The following is an 18,041-nucleotide window of genomic DNA, read 5'->3' as shown; positions in this document are numbered from 1 at the left end:
TACCCTCCCCTCCTCAATTCAGACTAAACATGTAGGTATCTAGAGTCCTTACACTCCACACTCTTTCCAAATCTCTCTGATTTCTAAATCAATTATTCCATACCTAAGATCTTAATTTCTACGCATAAAAAAATAAAAACACACACACACACACAAAATACACAATATCATCACGCACATTAAAGCCATACATTTCAACTCACTTTATGAATTATCTTGTACCAGATCACACAACAAATACAATGCGTCGTACATCTGTACCAGATCACACAACATGTGCAGTGTACTCAAATTCAATATGTACACACACTGTTTATACATTTCACATGCATAACATATGTACACACATATATATTATAATACAGACATGTACCATCATTATATATCTCACACATAGTATATATTTATGTTCACACACACACACATACAATCTCTATTAATAAATACACACATTCATACTTAAACGCGTAAACACAATCACACACAATATACTATATATATATTTATTCATACATTTGTTCTCATAAGCTCTGTTCTTATCAATTTTGTTCTTATCAAGTCATATCTAATGCATCGTGTATTTATATATACATACACACATGCGTAACAACGTACATATGCTCTACATAAAAATAAACAAATATAAATTCGACATACTAATTATATTTATATTACATTATACATACATTTAAACATTCACAAATATTACACTATATATATACACATTTACATAAATATATAATTTATGTCTCCATATAGAATACACATAATTTTTATCTACAGTGTGACCAAAAGAGCTTTAGGAATCCTTTCTGGCTTTATCTACAATTCTTTCAAAAATTCAGATATCGTTTGGATCATTTTTCTCATTTTCAATGGAAAATATACATTAATTTACAAATAATTTCGAAAACTATACACACATAAAGAGGAGGAATATATTTTACCTTTTGACACACGGTCTTTGTCGCCAGTGTCACCACGTGCCATCACACGCGTGTCATAAAATATGTCAGGCGCTGATGATCGAATTAGTGCGCGTTGTCGCATGCGGTGTACCAATATCATATTTGGTCACCACCCTTCCATTTTTCTTCCTTATTTTTTTTCTTCTTTTTTCTCCTTTTTTTATTTTCTTTTCTTTCATTTTTTTTTCTTTTATTCCTTTTTTTCTTTTTTCTTTTCTTTTTTTTTCTTTTCCTTCTCTTCATCTTTTTCTTTTCTTTTTCCTTCCTTTTTCCTTTTATTCTTCCCCTTCCTTATTTTCTGCAACTTCTCTTCTTCTCTTTTTTTTTTCTTTCTTTTCTTTCTCTTCATTTTTTTTCTTCTTCTTCCTTTCCCACAACTTCTCTTCTTTTTTTCCTTCTTTCTTTTTCCTTTATTATTATTCTTCTTCTATCTCTCTCTACCTGATATGATTTTTCTCTCTCTTCTTCTCCTTCTTTTTCTCTTCCCCTTTTTTTTTCCTTTCTTCTTCTCTTTTTCTTCTTCTTTTTTTTTCTTTTTCTCCTCTCTCTCTCTCTACCCGATATTATTTTTCTCTCTCTTCTTCTCTTTCTTCTTCTCTTCTCTTTTTTTTCCTTTCTTTTTATCTTCTTCTTCTTCTTCTTTCTTTTCTTTTCTTATTATTCTTCTTTCTGCCTGACAATCTCTTTTTCTATCTTTTTCTCGTCCCACCTTCGCGACTGCCGCTCACTCCAACTCCTCACGCGGCCGAGGCTATTCCTCTCACTCCGCTCTGTTAGCCCCGATGCCGCCTGGGTTACCCTGGCAGCTAAGGTTCTTCTTTCCTCTCTAAGAGCTGAAAATAAAGCTCTTATATGGGCTTTTGGGAGCCGTCAAATCTGTAGGATAAATCTAGACCGTACGTTTTTAGATCTCGCCATGTATATGGCTGAACGACCCAACCCGTCCTGACACCTCACCGCTGATGTGTCTCGCATTTTTAAAATTATATTTTGACCCTATTTTTGGTATTTGTTATCATTTAGGTCCTTATTATTCATAAAGTATCACCAAAATTTATTTTTTTATTTGAGCCCCTAAAACTTTAATTCATATAATTTTATGCTTAATTAAACTTTTAAATATATTTTTTTGAAGTTTGCAAAATTGCAGGTGTTATAAATAACGTCAACAGATTACATGGATGGTTATTTGAAGTTTCTCATAAATGAAAATTTAAAAGATCAAAATTTCTAGAAAGAGAGGAGATTCGCACATGAGAGAAATTTTCCCAACTAATAGAGATTCTCCAACAGAGATAAACATCTTCTTAGTAAGAAAAAAATACCCTACCAACAAGTGAAAATTTTCCCAAGTAGGGAGATAAGTGATTCCAATTCCTTGACATGCAATTTGGAGGAGCAAATTGTTTTAAGGGGAGGAGATTTGTAATACCTAGTTAGTGCCCAGTTGGGTACAAAAGAAAAAAAAATAAAAAAAAATATAATTGATTATAAATGAAAAAAAGAAAGAAGAAAATTAAAAAAAATAGAAAGGCTCAGAGGTGTGTGTGCCTATGGAAGCACAAGGAAATGAGGTGGCAAATATATATATATATATAAGTATATATATAATTAAAGAAGAAAAAAAAGGATGTGAGTAGGACGTAAGCAATAAAGATATACATAAGTATATGTATATATATGTAAAAAAAATAGTAGAAAAAGAAAGAGAGCGAGGAGAGAGAGGCACAACTGTGATAGGAGAAAAAAGCTGAAGTAGCATTGATGAGAGAGAGAAGGGTCTCGCCACATTACGCGATGCTGCAACTGAGAGAGAAAGAAAGAGGAAGAAGGTTACGTGGGTTATATGATGCGGTGGCTGTGACCAGAAGAAAAAGGAGAAGAAGAGAGAGAAAGAGAGAGAATAATAATAATAATAATAATAATAATAATAATAATAAAGAAAAAAAAGAATAAAAAAGAGAAGAGAAGTTGTGGGAAAGGAGGAAGAAGAAGAAAAAAAAAGGAAAAAACGGAAGAGAAAGAAAAGAAAGAAAAAAAGAAGAAGAAAAGTTGCGAGAAAGGAGGAAGAAGTAGAAGAAAAAGGAAAAAGGAAGAAAAAAAAGAGAAAGAAAAGAAAAAGGAAAATAAAGGAATAAAAGAAAAAAAAAAGAAAGAAAAGAAAAGAAAAAATATTAAGGAAGAAAAATAGAAGAGTGGCAACCAAATATGATGTTAGTGCACCGCATGCGACAACGTGCGCTAATTCAATCATCAGTGCCTGCCATTTTTAGTGACACACGAGTGATGGCGCATGGTGATATTGGCAATCGGGACCACGTATCCCAAGAAAAATTATCCAAATTCTATTTGGATTTCTGATAGGACCGCATATCGAGCTAGAAAAAATTTCCAAAGCTTTATCGATCACACCATAGGTAAGAATTATGTGTATTCTGTATGGAGAGATAAATTATATATTTATATAAATGTGTATATATATATAGTGCAATATGCATAAATATTTAAATGTATGTGTAATGTAATATAAATATAATTAGTATGTCTAATTTGTATTTGTTTATATTTATGTAGTGTATATATATCTACGTTGTTATGCATGCGTATGTGCATATAAATGAGATATGAATTAATGAGAACATAATTGATAAGAACAAAACTCATAAGAATAAATATGTGAGTACTTACATATAGTGTGTTATGATTGTGTACACGTGTTTAAGTATAAATGTATGTATCTATCGATAGAAATTGTGTATGTAAATATAAATATATATTCTGTCTAAGACATGTACTGAGGATACATGTTTGTATTATAATATATATGTATTAAAATGTGTATACATATGTTATGCGTGTGAAATGTATAACCAGTGTGTGTACGTGTGGAATTGGGTACATTGTACTTACTATGTGATCTGGTGAAGATGTACCATGCCTTGTACTTGCTGTGTGATCTAGTACAATTACGCGAGGAATATGAGTATCATGTGTTTGTTGTGCGATCTGGTACAAGACGATTCAGAAAGTGGGTTAAAATGTGTGGCTTTGATGTGCATAATGATATTGTGTATTTTGTGTGTGTATGTGTATGTTTGTATTTTATTAAACGAAGAAATTAAGATATTAGGTATGAAATAAGTGACTTGAAAATCATAGAGATTTGGAAAGAGCGTGGAGTGTAAGGATCCTAGATACCTGCTTGTTTAGTTTGTATTGAGGAGGGGAGGGTGTGTGTGTGTGGCTGAAGTTCAGCGGGGATGGTGAACCTACACATGGATAGTATTTGAAATCTAGTCCAGACGTGAATAAGTATTTGTGAACGAATCACTTAGAAAACGTAAATGCTGTGGGCAATGTAAGATTGTGTATCCTATCTATGTGATAGGGGGATCCTTTTCGCTTCTCCTCAATGACGATATAAACGGCATCATGCGATGAAACCTTAGATGTAATATTATAAGTGTATTATGATATTTCGAGTGTAGATGTGATATTCAAGTAGAGAAATATTATGAATAAAGAATGTGAATAATAAAACAAGAATGATTTCATAAATAATATTTAGAAATAAGAGCAGAACATGATGAAAAAGATTAAGATAAGTTTTCGTTAATGTTTGTTGTGTATTTTGATTATGATGCTTTCTTTGACATTTTCTTGATTATAAATATTATTATATTTTATATATTACGTGAATGTATGTCATGAAGCTCACCCCAATTTACCCCCATTTAGGTCAGAGGAAGTACAAGATCAATGGAAGATCAAAAAGGAAACCTTATTTGTTTTTATTTTAGATTTATAAATTAATTTAGATACCTCAATTATTTGTAAACAAATAATTATCCGGTCACAAAAGATGTGTATTAAAGTGTAGTTCCGTTGCATATTTATTATTTATTTATTCCACTAGTTAGAAATATTGTACTAATGTCCGTACCCACCGACATTGGGGTTCTAGCTTTTACAGGTGGTATCAGAGCATACATTCCTTAGAACCATCCCTTGTAATATAAGGCATATGAACTTTAAGAGGTCTAAGACCTAAAAAACTTAGGAAAATGACTCCTAAGAAATGCTTTGGTCATCCTCTAAAATATTTTTCAAATAAAAAATAAGAGAATAGTATTCCACAAACCTAACGATAGGACCACATAGGTTATTTCCTGGCAAACTTAGGACTCTATAGATTTGGGGTTCACCATTAAGTTAACAGACGACGATACATAACTAACCACTGTCGTTGAACTTTATAAGTGTTATGGAAAACCATCAGAGCCTTAACCTTTTTATTGACCTATCGACCTCATAGAGTCAAATGACTGCAACAAAGTTGTTAGGAAAAAGCATATAATTTCATTTAAAATAAGAAAGTAGTTCCTAAAAAGGGGAGAAATCTCCCAACTAAGGGAAAAATTTTCTAGAGGGAGAAACACTTTCCCATTTGGAACCAATGCCTCAATTGGGAGAAAACTTACCATGCAGGTGGAAGTCCCGAAAATAGCACCAGAAATCCCTCAAATGAGAGATTTCCTTAACAATAACAACATTTCCTAAATAAGAGAAATCCCTTAGGTTGAAAGAAAATTCCCCAAGTTGGAAAATTTTCTAATATGGAGAAATTCCCAAAATTAGAGGAACTCCAAATAGATACACTCCATATAACAAACCTAGGGCTGATAGGAACCAAATGACAATTTAATTTTCTAAGAATTCTCCTTGCATCCCTCTAGGAAAACAAATACCCTCACTATTTCAAAATTTTTTTCCAACTTCGTTTAGAGACTCCAGTAGTGATTTCGAGTCCTAGGAAAACAAATAACCATATTTTTAGATAATAAACTATCATCCTAGGAACTAAAATCAAACAATGCCTAGTTAAAATCCTCATTTCTAAGAGTTCTAGTACTTGTAGAAAAATTCCATAGGTGAGGGATATAACCGTAGGAGCTATCCTCACATCTAACTATTCATAAATTTCAATATGTTTCTTATCAAAATAGTGCAGTGGAAGCGTGATGAACCACCATCACCAACCGAATGATTTTTTTCTTCCAAACCAAAAAGAGTAAACTGATGGTGTGACAAAACGGTGACTCGTATCTTAAGACCATACTTAAGAGTAGTCACATAATTCTTGGGAACTTGGAGTGTACTTGCAAGAATTAGAACTAAACGTAACTGTTTACAGCAAAACTAATGAATTAATCTGCTACTAAAAGAATTCGTAATCACTTTTAAAAATAATCATTAATTCTGTAACACTCTAAGCCATTTCAAACAATCACACTTTAATTGTTCGAAGTTAGAAAACTAATGAATTAAATTAGGCACATGAAACTTAACAATTGATATAACTTTAGCTCAAATAGTACTTCTCTAACTATACTATCTATTTTGAAGAAAATTTGAATAAAACACCATCAAATTTAATTTTTGAAACTAAGAAATACACTCATAAGCAAAATCCCTAAAGGACATATTCTGATAATAGAACCATCACCATGATAATTTTAGATAATAGGCTCCCTTACACTAATGGAAATGATAAAATAATTAGGTACCACAAACACCCTTAAACCTACTGACCTTTAGTAGTAAAAAAATTAGAAAACAAATATCATAATCTAAAATTGTTCTCCTAGGATAAAATGTTATGATTGTTCCAATTTGTTGATAAATATACCAACCTAATATAGGAATGGTTGTTTTGGGGTCCTTACAAATGAAAATTTGGAGAACCAAATTTATTGGGCAATGGAGAAGATTTATAACACCTGCAATTTTGCAGACTTGAAAAAAATATATTTAAATTTTTAATTAAGCATAAAATTAAATGAATTAAAGTTTTAAGGGCTTAAATGAAGAAAAAATAAAATTTTGGTGGCATTTTATGAATAATAAGGATCTAAATGATAATAAATACCAAAAATAGGGTCAAATATAATTTCAAAAATACGGGACACCTTAGCAGGTGAGGTGTAAGGATGGGTCGAGCCATTTGGCTATGTCACACGTTGTGAGATATGAAAATGTACGGTTCAGATTTATCTTGCAGATCTAACAGCTCCCAAATATCCATACTTTGAGAGGAAAGAAGAACCCTAGCCGTCAAGAAAGTCTAGGCAGCATCGGGGTTGAGAGAACGAAGTGAGGGGAGGAGCCTTAGCCGCATGAGGAGGAGGAGTGAACGATAGTCGTGAAGGTGGGACGCGACGGAAGGGGAGACGTCACAGGAAGAAGAAAGAAAAAGAGAAGGGGAGATCGTCGGGCAGAAAGAAGAAGAAAAAGAAAGGAAAATAAAGAAGAAGAAAAAGAAGAAAGGAAAAAAAATGGGAAGAGAAGAAGAAATAGAATAAGAGAGAGAAGAATCATGTTGGGTAGAGAGAGAGAGAAGAAGAAGAAGAAGAAAGGAAAAAAAGGGAAGAAAAGAAAGAGAATAAGAGAGAAAAATCATGTCGGGTAGATAGAGAGAGAGAGAGAGAAGAATAAGAAGAAAGAAAAAAAAAAGAAAAAAAAAGAAAAAAAAAGAAAAAAAAGAAGAAAAAAAAAGAATAAAAAAAGAATAAAAGAAAAGAAAAAAAAGGAGAAAAAAGAAGAAGAAAAAAAATTAAGGAAGAAAAATTGAAGGGTGACAACCAAATATGATGTTTTTGTGCCACATGTGACAACACACGCTAATTCGATCATCAGCGCCTGACATTTTCGGTGACATGTGTATGATGGTACATGGTGATGCTGGCGACCGAGATCGTGTGAGCGGGTCACCTAGCAAACGTAACTGCTATGGGCAGTGTGAGATTGTGTGGCCTATCCATGCAATGGAGGGATCCTTTTCGCCTCTCATCGATGACTATAATATCCATCTAAAAGAAAAAAGAATATACAAATAAATAAAATTGGGAGTTTGGATGTAAATGAAAGGAATTTTTCAAAAATTGGGGCTTTTAAGTAAATTCAAGGACTTAAATGAAAATAGGTAAGAAAAAAGGGGGTAAAAACATAAATAATGAGAAGTAGAAATAGACAAAGGAAATTAGGAGAACGAACGGCCCAGATCGGACAGCTTGAAGAGATTTGATGGAGGAGATTTTAAAAGAGAATAGATGGCCCAGATCAAGCTGGTGAGATCAAACAGCCAAGGAGATAGATATATAAGGAAAGAGATTAGGGTTTTTTCTCATTTTAAGAGGAGAAGTTGAAAATGAGAGGGGAAAAGAGAGAGTCGACTGGGTGAGAGGGAAGAGAGGAGATCTGTCGAGTAGGGGGGGAGAGCTGAGAGGAAAAAAAAAGGAGAGAAAAGGAAGAGCGAGGCAAGAAAGAGGAAGAGAAAGGAGAGAAAAAGGAGGAAGAGTAAGAAAAAAGAAGGGGGGGGGGGGGGGGGGGAGTGGGAAAGAGAAAAGGAGCCAAAGAGCGGTCACCGCGAGGGAGGAAGAAAATATGAGAGAAGCGGAGGTGGGAGAGTGTGGAAGCCGAACCAAAAAGAAAAAAGAGGATGAGGGAACGACCGAGACGTCGTGTGACAGTAGAGACTGAGGCAAACGAGGTTAAGGTTTGTCGTTTTTATCTTTTCTTCCTCTATTTTCCAATCAAGCTATTTCTATTTTGCACTAACCAATTTTTTTAGGCATAAAAATCACCATTCCAATTGCAAGCACGCAAGCCAGGGTGACTGAAAGGAGGCGACTAGGAGCTAAGTCTAGGCCAAATCGTCTATGCCAAAAGGTAAAATCGTTATGTTTTTGTGTATTAGTGGTGGTTGAGCAGTGATTGGGCAGGGCTAGTGTTGGGTTATCTGCGCGGGCCCGGCCGGGCTAATCACCCTTGCAAAAACTAAGGAGGTTTCCTCGGGAATGGGGAAAGCCGACCCATTTAGGAAGCTAAAGGGTCTTCCCTGAGCACGGGAGCCCGATCAACCATTTTTTGATTCGATCCACTATTCGAAAAGCTAAAAAGATTTTTCTTGGGAAACAGAAATCTGGTTTGCCATCCGGAAAGCTGAAAAGTCTTTCTCAAAAAAACGAAAATTTGATTCGTCGAATAAGGAGCCAAAAGATTTTCTAGGTATGGATCCTGATAGATTCAAGTATTCTGTTGGGTGGTTGTTGGAACCTATAATTTGATTAAATTAATTTATGTATTTCAAAGTATTTTAATTAATTATGTCGTGTGTACAGGAAAATTTGGACTTTCAAATGGATCTAGAAAGATGTGTAGGAGAGTAAGTATTTCTAAATCTCAACTGGATTAAATTTCGAAATGTACATAAATTCTATAAAAATTATGAATTTTAAAATTGAATGGACATTGGTCCAATTTCGATGGAAAAACATAACCCAAATTATGATATATAAACCTAAGAAATTGGAATCTTATGAGGAGACGAAACCATAAAACAGATCCAATGGACTGAGAGTTATTTGAATTGAGTTATTTGAACTGATGAAATCTAAAATTGAAAGGGAAAATTCCCTATTAAGGAAAAAATTGTAAAAGAAAAAGAAATAAAATAAAAATGTAAAAATAAAAAGGAAAAGAAATAATTGAGGTTAAGAAATCACCACTTAAATAAACTGAGAATTTTAGAATGAGAGGGTAGGAGTGAATAGGGTAGGGACCCTGAATACCTTCTCGTTTAGTTTAAATCGATGAGAGAAGTGTGTATGTGGTTGAAGTTCAGCAGACATGGTGAACCTACACATGGATAGAGTCTGAAACCTAATCCAGACGTAGATAGGCATTCGTGTGAGTGTGGGTCATCTAGCAAACATACTTACTGTAGCCATTGTGTGACTTATGTGTGTGCTTTCTATGGGATTGAGGAATTCATTTAGCCTTTCCAATATGATGACATAAACGGGATCGCGCGATGAAACCATAGAAATGACCATTTGAGTGTATCTGTGATCTTTTATATATGTGTAATTATGTTTCGAAATAAAAATTGATATTCAAGTGCATTTATGACTTTCGAGAGTATAAAAATATGCAATTGAGGTTTGTGTATGATATTCAAGAGAATTTATCAGATCGATCAGAAACATGTGAAATAGTGAAAATAAGAACATGAATTTGCACTAAAACATTTTTATTGCTTTTGTTTCTTACCATGTGTTTTGCATCAAATTTTATATGGGTTGAGAGAACGCAAATACTTATTAGGTTGGTGAAACTCATTAAATTTCTCCTTGATATTTTTCAGAGGAGAATGAAGAGGCAGCACCGTTGCCAGACGAGTAGAACCTATAAAAGGGTTCTTGTTTTTGTATATTTTGTGCATATTAGAAAAATTTTATTTTGTTATATTAGACTCTAAATTTTAACCTCATGTTTTGTATATATAGTTACTATACATGAGAATTTTGGAACGAGAGGGTAGGAGTGAATAGGGTAGGGACCCTGAATATCTTCTCGTTTAGTTCGAATCAAGAAGGGGAGTGTGTGTGTAGGGCTAAAGTTCAGTGTACATGGTGAGAGCTCAAATAGCCTCCGAGGCAAAGTAAGTGGGAACCTGAGGTGCCATTCACACCTTCCTACTTTAACTCCTCGACCGTCAATTCCGAACTGAAAGCTCTCAAGAAACTTGAAAATAAAAATTGAAATTGTAGAAAATTTAGAATTGCTGATGAAAACAAAACTTCCACAGCTGAGAAAGTGGAAAGGGATTAAGGGTACTTTTGTCTGAACCCGCGGATCGGTTTTTGTCCTCTCAGCTAGTCGAGATGTATCCACGAGCATTTTCAAAGCAGTTTTAAAGTCTAAAAATGGTTAAATTTACTGTAAAATTAGTTTCTATTATTTTTTATGTAAATATTTAAATGATATTATTTTTTAAGAATCTATATATATAGTATTAAAAAATTTTAAATAAAAATAATACTAATTTGGTGATGAAATAATACTAATACATAATAATTATATAAACATTATCCACTCAAATAGTATATATAAAAAAATACTAATTAGTCAATCAAAATAATACTGAAAAACATTAGATGACATTTTCTTATTTTTTGGAGTACAAATAAAAATAATATACATTAATATTAATTATAATTATATATAATATAAAAATAAAAATTTAGATATTATCAAATAAAATTTAAAAATATAAAAGTAAAATTAATGTGATAATTATAATTATCTATATTATATAAAAATAAAGTTTCAGATATTATCCACTAAAATTTTAGAATATAAAAATAAAATTAATATAATAATATATATAATAGTTATTTATTTAAAGTAGAAAAAATATAAAAATAAAATTTAATCTTTAATTAACTATAACTCACATAGTATATAACTTTTAGATATAAAAATAATTTTGATAGCATATAATATTTATCTATTTGAAATTTCTTATATAGAATTTAATTTTTAATTACCTAGAATTTATATATTGTATAATTAATTTCTAAAATTAGAACTCGTGTGTTACATGAGATAGAGATCTAGTCATATATAAAAGTAAAACTAAAAGTTAACACGTGTCAATTTTTTCTTTAATGTTTTTATTTAATGTGATAACAAATAATTGTTATTTAATTTACAATTTTGAAATATAAAAATAATCTTTAAATATAGTAAAAAAATAATATGATAATGTAGATAATTTTTATTTTATTTAATATTATAATATATAATAGTTATTTATTTAAATATTTAAAATATAAAAAAAATGTGAGTATGATAATACTATTATGTAATTATTTTTTAGTTGACTATAACATTCGAAACTGTAAAAGTCGAAAACTAATATTAAGGATTTGAATATTTGTAATAATACAGTAATACTGAATTTCTCACAGCGCGGAAAAGTTTAAAATTTAAAAATTACATTCTTTGCATATTTACTTATAAATACCCAGAGCGATCTATTCAAATGTCTCATTACATAAAATAAGGAAACTCTTACAAAATGATAATTAACCTCAATCTAAGTCTAGTAGAATGGAAAAGAATATTCTCTTAGCTATTCTTTCACTTTTCGGAGTTTGAGTCTTGGTCATCTTGATCTGAAATGGTTAATAAGAAAGGGGTGGACTAGTTCAATAAGAATATCAATATCTTACCACCGATATGGAAATAAAAGAATTGTAAAAAACATAAAATAACCGATGCAACATGTTTTTAATGAAATCCGAATGTTAATGCATTCTTTATTCATTTTTCTGAAAATGTTATTATTTCCTTCCACAACTAGTAGTCTTTCAAACATAATATACTAAGATAAAGTCAGGATGACGATTTAATCACAATAAGCATACATTTCAATGAATATATAATGTTTGGTTCTTTACTATTTTGCTTGAAATTGGGTTACTTACCATATAAATTCCCATCGTATTATTTTTTTTATTTTTCCTACTGGTATCGCTAGGGGCCCAGAGGGATCCTGTAACACCCGGACTGAAAAATTTGGCTCGAGATAATTTATCAATTTATAAAAATATATATAAATAGTTAAATCATTATTTTAATTTAAATTTTGTAAAATTTTTGAGAAAAAATAAATTACGAACAAAATTGAAAAAAATTCTGGAAAAAAGGGGTGAAATTGTGAATAATAGAAGTGTTTTTGAAAAAAATAAAAAATATGGGATAAAATCGCAAAAAAAAAATGGTCACGTGGGACGGCCACGTTAGCAGCTACACCAAACCAGAACATGCCGCGTGCCGAACACACTGGCATCGGCTCCATACGGGAGACCACGCAAGCGATCCGCATACCTAGGCAATTCGACAACTCAGATAGCATCCCATGCACACAAGCAGTCCAGATGCATTCTATTTTCATAAGCGATTAAATAAATGAGATTGATCGTGATAGACAGTTCAGATTAACCCACGTAATCAGGCTAAAAAGACAACGACTGGATGACTCTTCTCGCTCCAAGTCGATGTGGATGAACGATCAGGATCATAGAGAAGGGAGGTATTTAGACCTCTCTTCAGTCAGCCCTGAAACCCTAGCCGACACTTAACTAGAGAAGAAGAAGAAGGAGGGCGCCCAAAGGGAAGACCAGCTACCGGAAGGACGTTGTCGCTGCTGCACTCGAGCCACCGTCAATTGTTGAGAGAGGTAAAATTTTTACTTTTTTGCTCGAAATTCAATCCTAAGTCTCCTTGTGGCCATATCGGAGCCAAAGGGCCGATGCGAGAGCCGAAGACCATGGCCAAAGCTCAGCCAAGCTGCCATGGCTAAATACCCAAAACCCTATTTGATTACCCCCTTCACATTTTCTGTTTCACATGATTTTTTTAATATTGTGTTCTCGGTCCTTTTCTGGTACATGTTAGCCAAAAGGGAACTTCGACCATGAAGAAGGGCCGGCGGAGCCGCTGCACCCGAAGACCTTTTACTGGTAGGGTTTCAGCTTGTTTTTTTCTTTAGCCAACTGAGACTTCCTAACTTGATTTTTCGCAGGTTTATGCACAAAACCCGCCAACCCGAGGCAAATTGCCCCGTTGAGGCGGAGTTAGTGCCGGAGCATAGTGTGCCGCTAAATCGAACCCTAAAATTTGCTGAAAAGGTTTTAAAATGCCTATTTTGGCCTTTTGGGGTTTTTTTTGAATACGTTACTAGTGTTTTAATTTTCGTAAAAAAAATTCAGGAAATCTGGGGACTGACAGGAGGCGCAGTGAAAAGTATAGTATTTCGGACACTGATTTGGAGTAAGAATATCTCACCCTTTTTCCCTATTACAGTAAATTAAAGCTTAATAATCAATATTGTTGTGTTTTGTGAAAATTAAAAAATCTTAAAATTAATTACAGATCACTAGTGGAGCCAAAACTAGTCAGTGCATATTTTTATAGTTGCAAATGCTTACTATTATATGTGTGCGTTAAATTACTAGTTTTAATTGATTTCTCGGTTATTTAATTTACCTAACCGCATAACACCCTTTTTTTGGTTCGTTTTGCAATAAATGTCTAAATTATATTCTCTTGATTTATGTACCGTTTTTTTTGCATAACTTACTACTGATTTGTAAATATGAAATATTAATATGTAATTGGTGATTGATTAATAGTATGAATCTATATATGAGAGGCTTACTGGGTACCTTAAGAAAGGGTGGACGGACCCGGTACATGAGAAAAGTCCTACTATGGACATTACCTCAGTCGGACGAGACTGAGAAGTCTCATACCGGAAGGGTTTGGGAGATATAGTTCACCCTCATACCGGACGGGATATCAAGGCGATGACATGTTTGGCGCTCATTATCAAACGGGGTATGGGGATAGCTAGTTAAATGATAAATTGGTTATTAGGTTCACGCGTAGAAGGACATCCCTATGGACCCCCAGAGGTACCGGTAAACAGGTAAAAAATTAAGTTGCTAATCTTACTCACTAAATATAAAATCACAATGCTATTTGAGTCATTGTCTTCATAGGTCGATTTTGGAAACTCATAACAGTAAATATGGAATGGAAAGTTTTATGTTAAATGAATTTACCTAAGCTAATAGCTCCATTGGTTGTTTTGTAATTTTTACCAACCTTTGGTTTATGTATCAGTGATTAGTGTGATATTCTTAATGGATTAGTGTAGCTCAACCCTCCTATTAACTATTTCATATCAAGAAGACCAAAATCCATATCCTAGATAGCAGAAGGGTAGCGAGTAAGGTTACTCCCAGATCCCATTAAAGTTACTAATGGAGGTTAACCCCATAGGACTTTTATTTCTTTATTTTCAACCATTTATCTCATTTTTATGAACTACTGTAAAAAGAACATTCTCGAAACCCTCTTGGGAATTCCAATCTACTGTGTAAGGAATATAAATTCTAAATTACTATTTGCTTATGATATTTTAATATATATATATTTTTTAAAGTTTTGGATCTTTACAGTTTGTATCAGAGTTGCGTTCCTCAGAACAGTTCCTTACACAAAGATTAAGTCACTAAAATATAACCCGTTGCTAAACCATTTTTTGTGAAGTACAAGTACAAGGATATGAGGAGAGGGAGGCCCCTACTAAACCTAGCAGCCCAGGATGGGTCGCTTCGAGAGAATGTTGATCGACTCTTTGAGATATTTAGAGAGACTTATCTCCGTCCAACAGGCCTGAGAAGAAAGAAGGGAGCTATCTGACCCTCCACCACTGTCACAGTTATAGCCACTCTTACAGCAAGAAGATCTAGTGCCACCCTAATACAACCATGCTACTCCACCTTATCATCTGACACCACAGTACAATCCAGTGCCCCCACAGTACAATCTAGTGCCCTCACTATACAACCAGGTGCCGCCACAGGGTCACTCGGTCCTTCCCCAACATAATCCAGTCCCTCTTTAGTGAGACCTGGTTTCACCCATGATGGACCCAGACAACATTGAGAGGTATAAGAGACTAAACCTATCTACCTTTGCAGGTACATCCTATTTCAAAAAGGCCGAGTATTGTTTTGCAGAGACATAGAAGGTCTTCACAACTCTTGGGGTAGTTTCCGAATAGAAGGTTGTACTTGCCACCTACATGCTCGTGGGTGAAGCAAGTCAATGGTGGCAGTTGAAGCAGGCCACCCTGCCTATCCCAGTCACTTGAGAACAATTTCTAGTAGCCTTCAATGCAGAGTATCTTCCAGAGCACCTTGGGCATTTGAAGGAAATGAAGTTTGCACACTTGGTCCAAAGAGAGATGACAATATCTGAGCATACTTGAAAGTCCCTAGAATCGGACTGATATTCTCTTGAGAGTATGATGGATAAAGGGAGGAAGGTAAAGAAGTTTGAGTGGGGCCTCTGTCTTGAGATTAGACAACAATTGTATGTATTAGAGCTCAGCACCTACATAGTTAATATAGAAGAACCTCTGTATTTTTCCTCAAGTAGTGGAAAATTCCAGACCCCTAGTCCCACACCGTAAACTAGTAACGACTGCACCGATTCAGCAAAACAAGAAACCTAGGTTGGTGACTCAAACTCCTTTTCAGGCCCCGATAACAAAACGCAGGAGTTGTCAGTACTGTGAAAAGGACCATGGGGACTGACATTGTTATCGCCTCAACAACACCTATCGTATATGTGGGAGTGCCCGGCACTACGTGAGAGAGTGCCCACAGAATTAGAATCAGGTTAGATCTACAATTCAGGGTAGAGCTTATACCCTCACCCAACTGGATGCTAAAGCCAACCTGAACGTGATATAGGGTACGTACACTATCTGTAATTACTTTGCACATGTTTTAATTGATACTAGTATTTTCTATTCTTTTGTCTCACAGACTTTTGTAAAAAATTGAATGTGTTACCTGAGAATCTTGATTATGTACTGTTTATATTTATTCTTAGGAATGGGACACTACTAGGGAAAGTTATATACAAAATATGTATCGTAGAGATAACATATAAAAAATTAAGTGTAGACCTGACAAAAATAGACATGGGAGATTTTGATATAATTCTGGGGATGAACTGGTCAGCGGCCTATCACGCCACTGTAGACTATTTTCATAAGAAGCTTATATTCAATCTTCCTAATACAGAGTTATTCACAAATTAATAAAAGTTTTAGATATTATTCCCTCATGACAATTGCATTGTTTATATGACACTTTACCTCGGTTGTGTTTTCTATATTAGGCAAACATAAGAAAGAAGTTTGCATTCAAGAGATCTCTGTGGTCCGAGAATTTTTGGATGCATTCCCTGATGAACTACCCAGACTGCTAGTTGATAGAAAAGTTGAATTTACCATAGTCTTTAGCCTGGCACCTAGCTGATCTCGGTTGCCCCTTATCGCATGAGTCGTGCAGAGATGGAAGAGCTGATGAAACATATCAAACAATTGCAGGATAGTAAGTTCATCCGATACAATGTGTCTCCTTGGGGTGCTGGAGTCACGTTTGTAAGAAAAGAGGATGGGTCTCTGAGGTTATGTTTTGACTACATGGGATTAAACAGAGTCATAGTAAAAAACAAGTACCCCCTCCCTAGGATTGATGATCTTTTCGATCAGTTACAGGGTGCTCAGATTTTATCCAAGATAGACTTGCGTTTGAGTTGCCATCAAGTAAATATCAGGGCAGAAGACATTCCCAAGACAACTTTCAGAATCATTTACGAACACTATGAGTTCCTAGTCATGCCTTTTGGGCTAACCAATGCCCCAACCATTTTTATGGACTTGATGAAATGGGTTTTCTGGTAATTTTTGCATTAATTCATCATTGTTTTTATTGATTATATTTTGGTCTATTCAAAGAGTAGAGAGGAAAACGCTCAGGTTTTATGGGTTCTCAGGAAAAAGAAGTTGTATGTAAAATTGAGTAAATACGGATTCTACCTTGAGCATACTATCTTTCTTGAGCACATAATATTAAAGGATAGGGTGTTAATGAATCCTCAAAAGGTTGAGGTAGTACTCGGTTGGAAAAAATTAACTTTGGCTAAGGAGATCCATAGCTTTTTGGGAATAACATGATATTATCGCAAGTTTGTGGAAGTATTTTCTAACCTAACCGCTCCATTAACCCGACTTACAAAGAAGAACAACAAGTTTAAGTGGAATAAGAATTACGAAAGGAGCTTTACAAAACTCAAGAAGTTGTTAACTACCACACCCGTATTGGCTATACTAAGTGGAACAGGTGGATACACAGTGTATAGTGATGCCTCCTACCTAGGGTTGGGTTGTGTTATGATGCAGCATGAGAATGTTATAGTTTATGGGTCTAGATAGTTGAAGAGTCATAAAAAGAATTGCCTCACCCACGACTTAGAATTTGCTGCTATTATCCACGCCTTAATGACCTTGCGCCACTACTTGTATGGGGAGATTTGAGATTTACACAAATCATAAGAGCTTGAAGCATATATTCACTCAGAAGGATCTTAACATGCGTTAGAGGCATTGGATAGAGCTCCTCAAGGGCTACGATTGTAAGATTTTGTATCACCCGAGCAAGAGTAATGTGGTAGCCAACACGCTCAGTAGAAAAAGTGCAGATATGTTGGCTCACCAAATGATTTCTGAATGCAGGGTAATAAGGGCTGCACAACATGTACGACTTCAAGACTTGAAGAGGGTTACATGTCTGGCCCATC

The sequence above is a fragment of the Carica papaya genome, chromosome 3 (assembly GCF_054855325.1).
Source record: "Carica papaya isolate Zhongbai chromosome 3, ASM5485532v1, whole genome shotgun sequence".
Lineage (NCBI taxonomy): Eukaryota > Viridiplantae > Streptophyta > Magnoliopsida > Brassicales > Caricaceae > Carica > Carica papaya.
Note: the sequence above shows the minus strand (reverse complement) of the source record.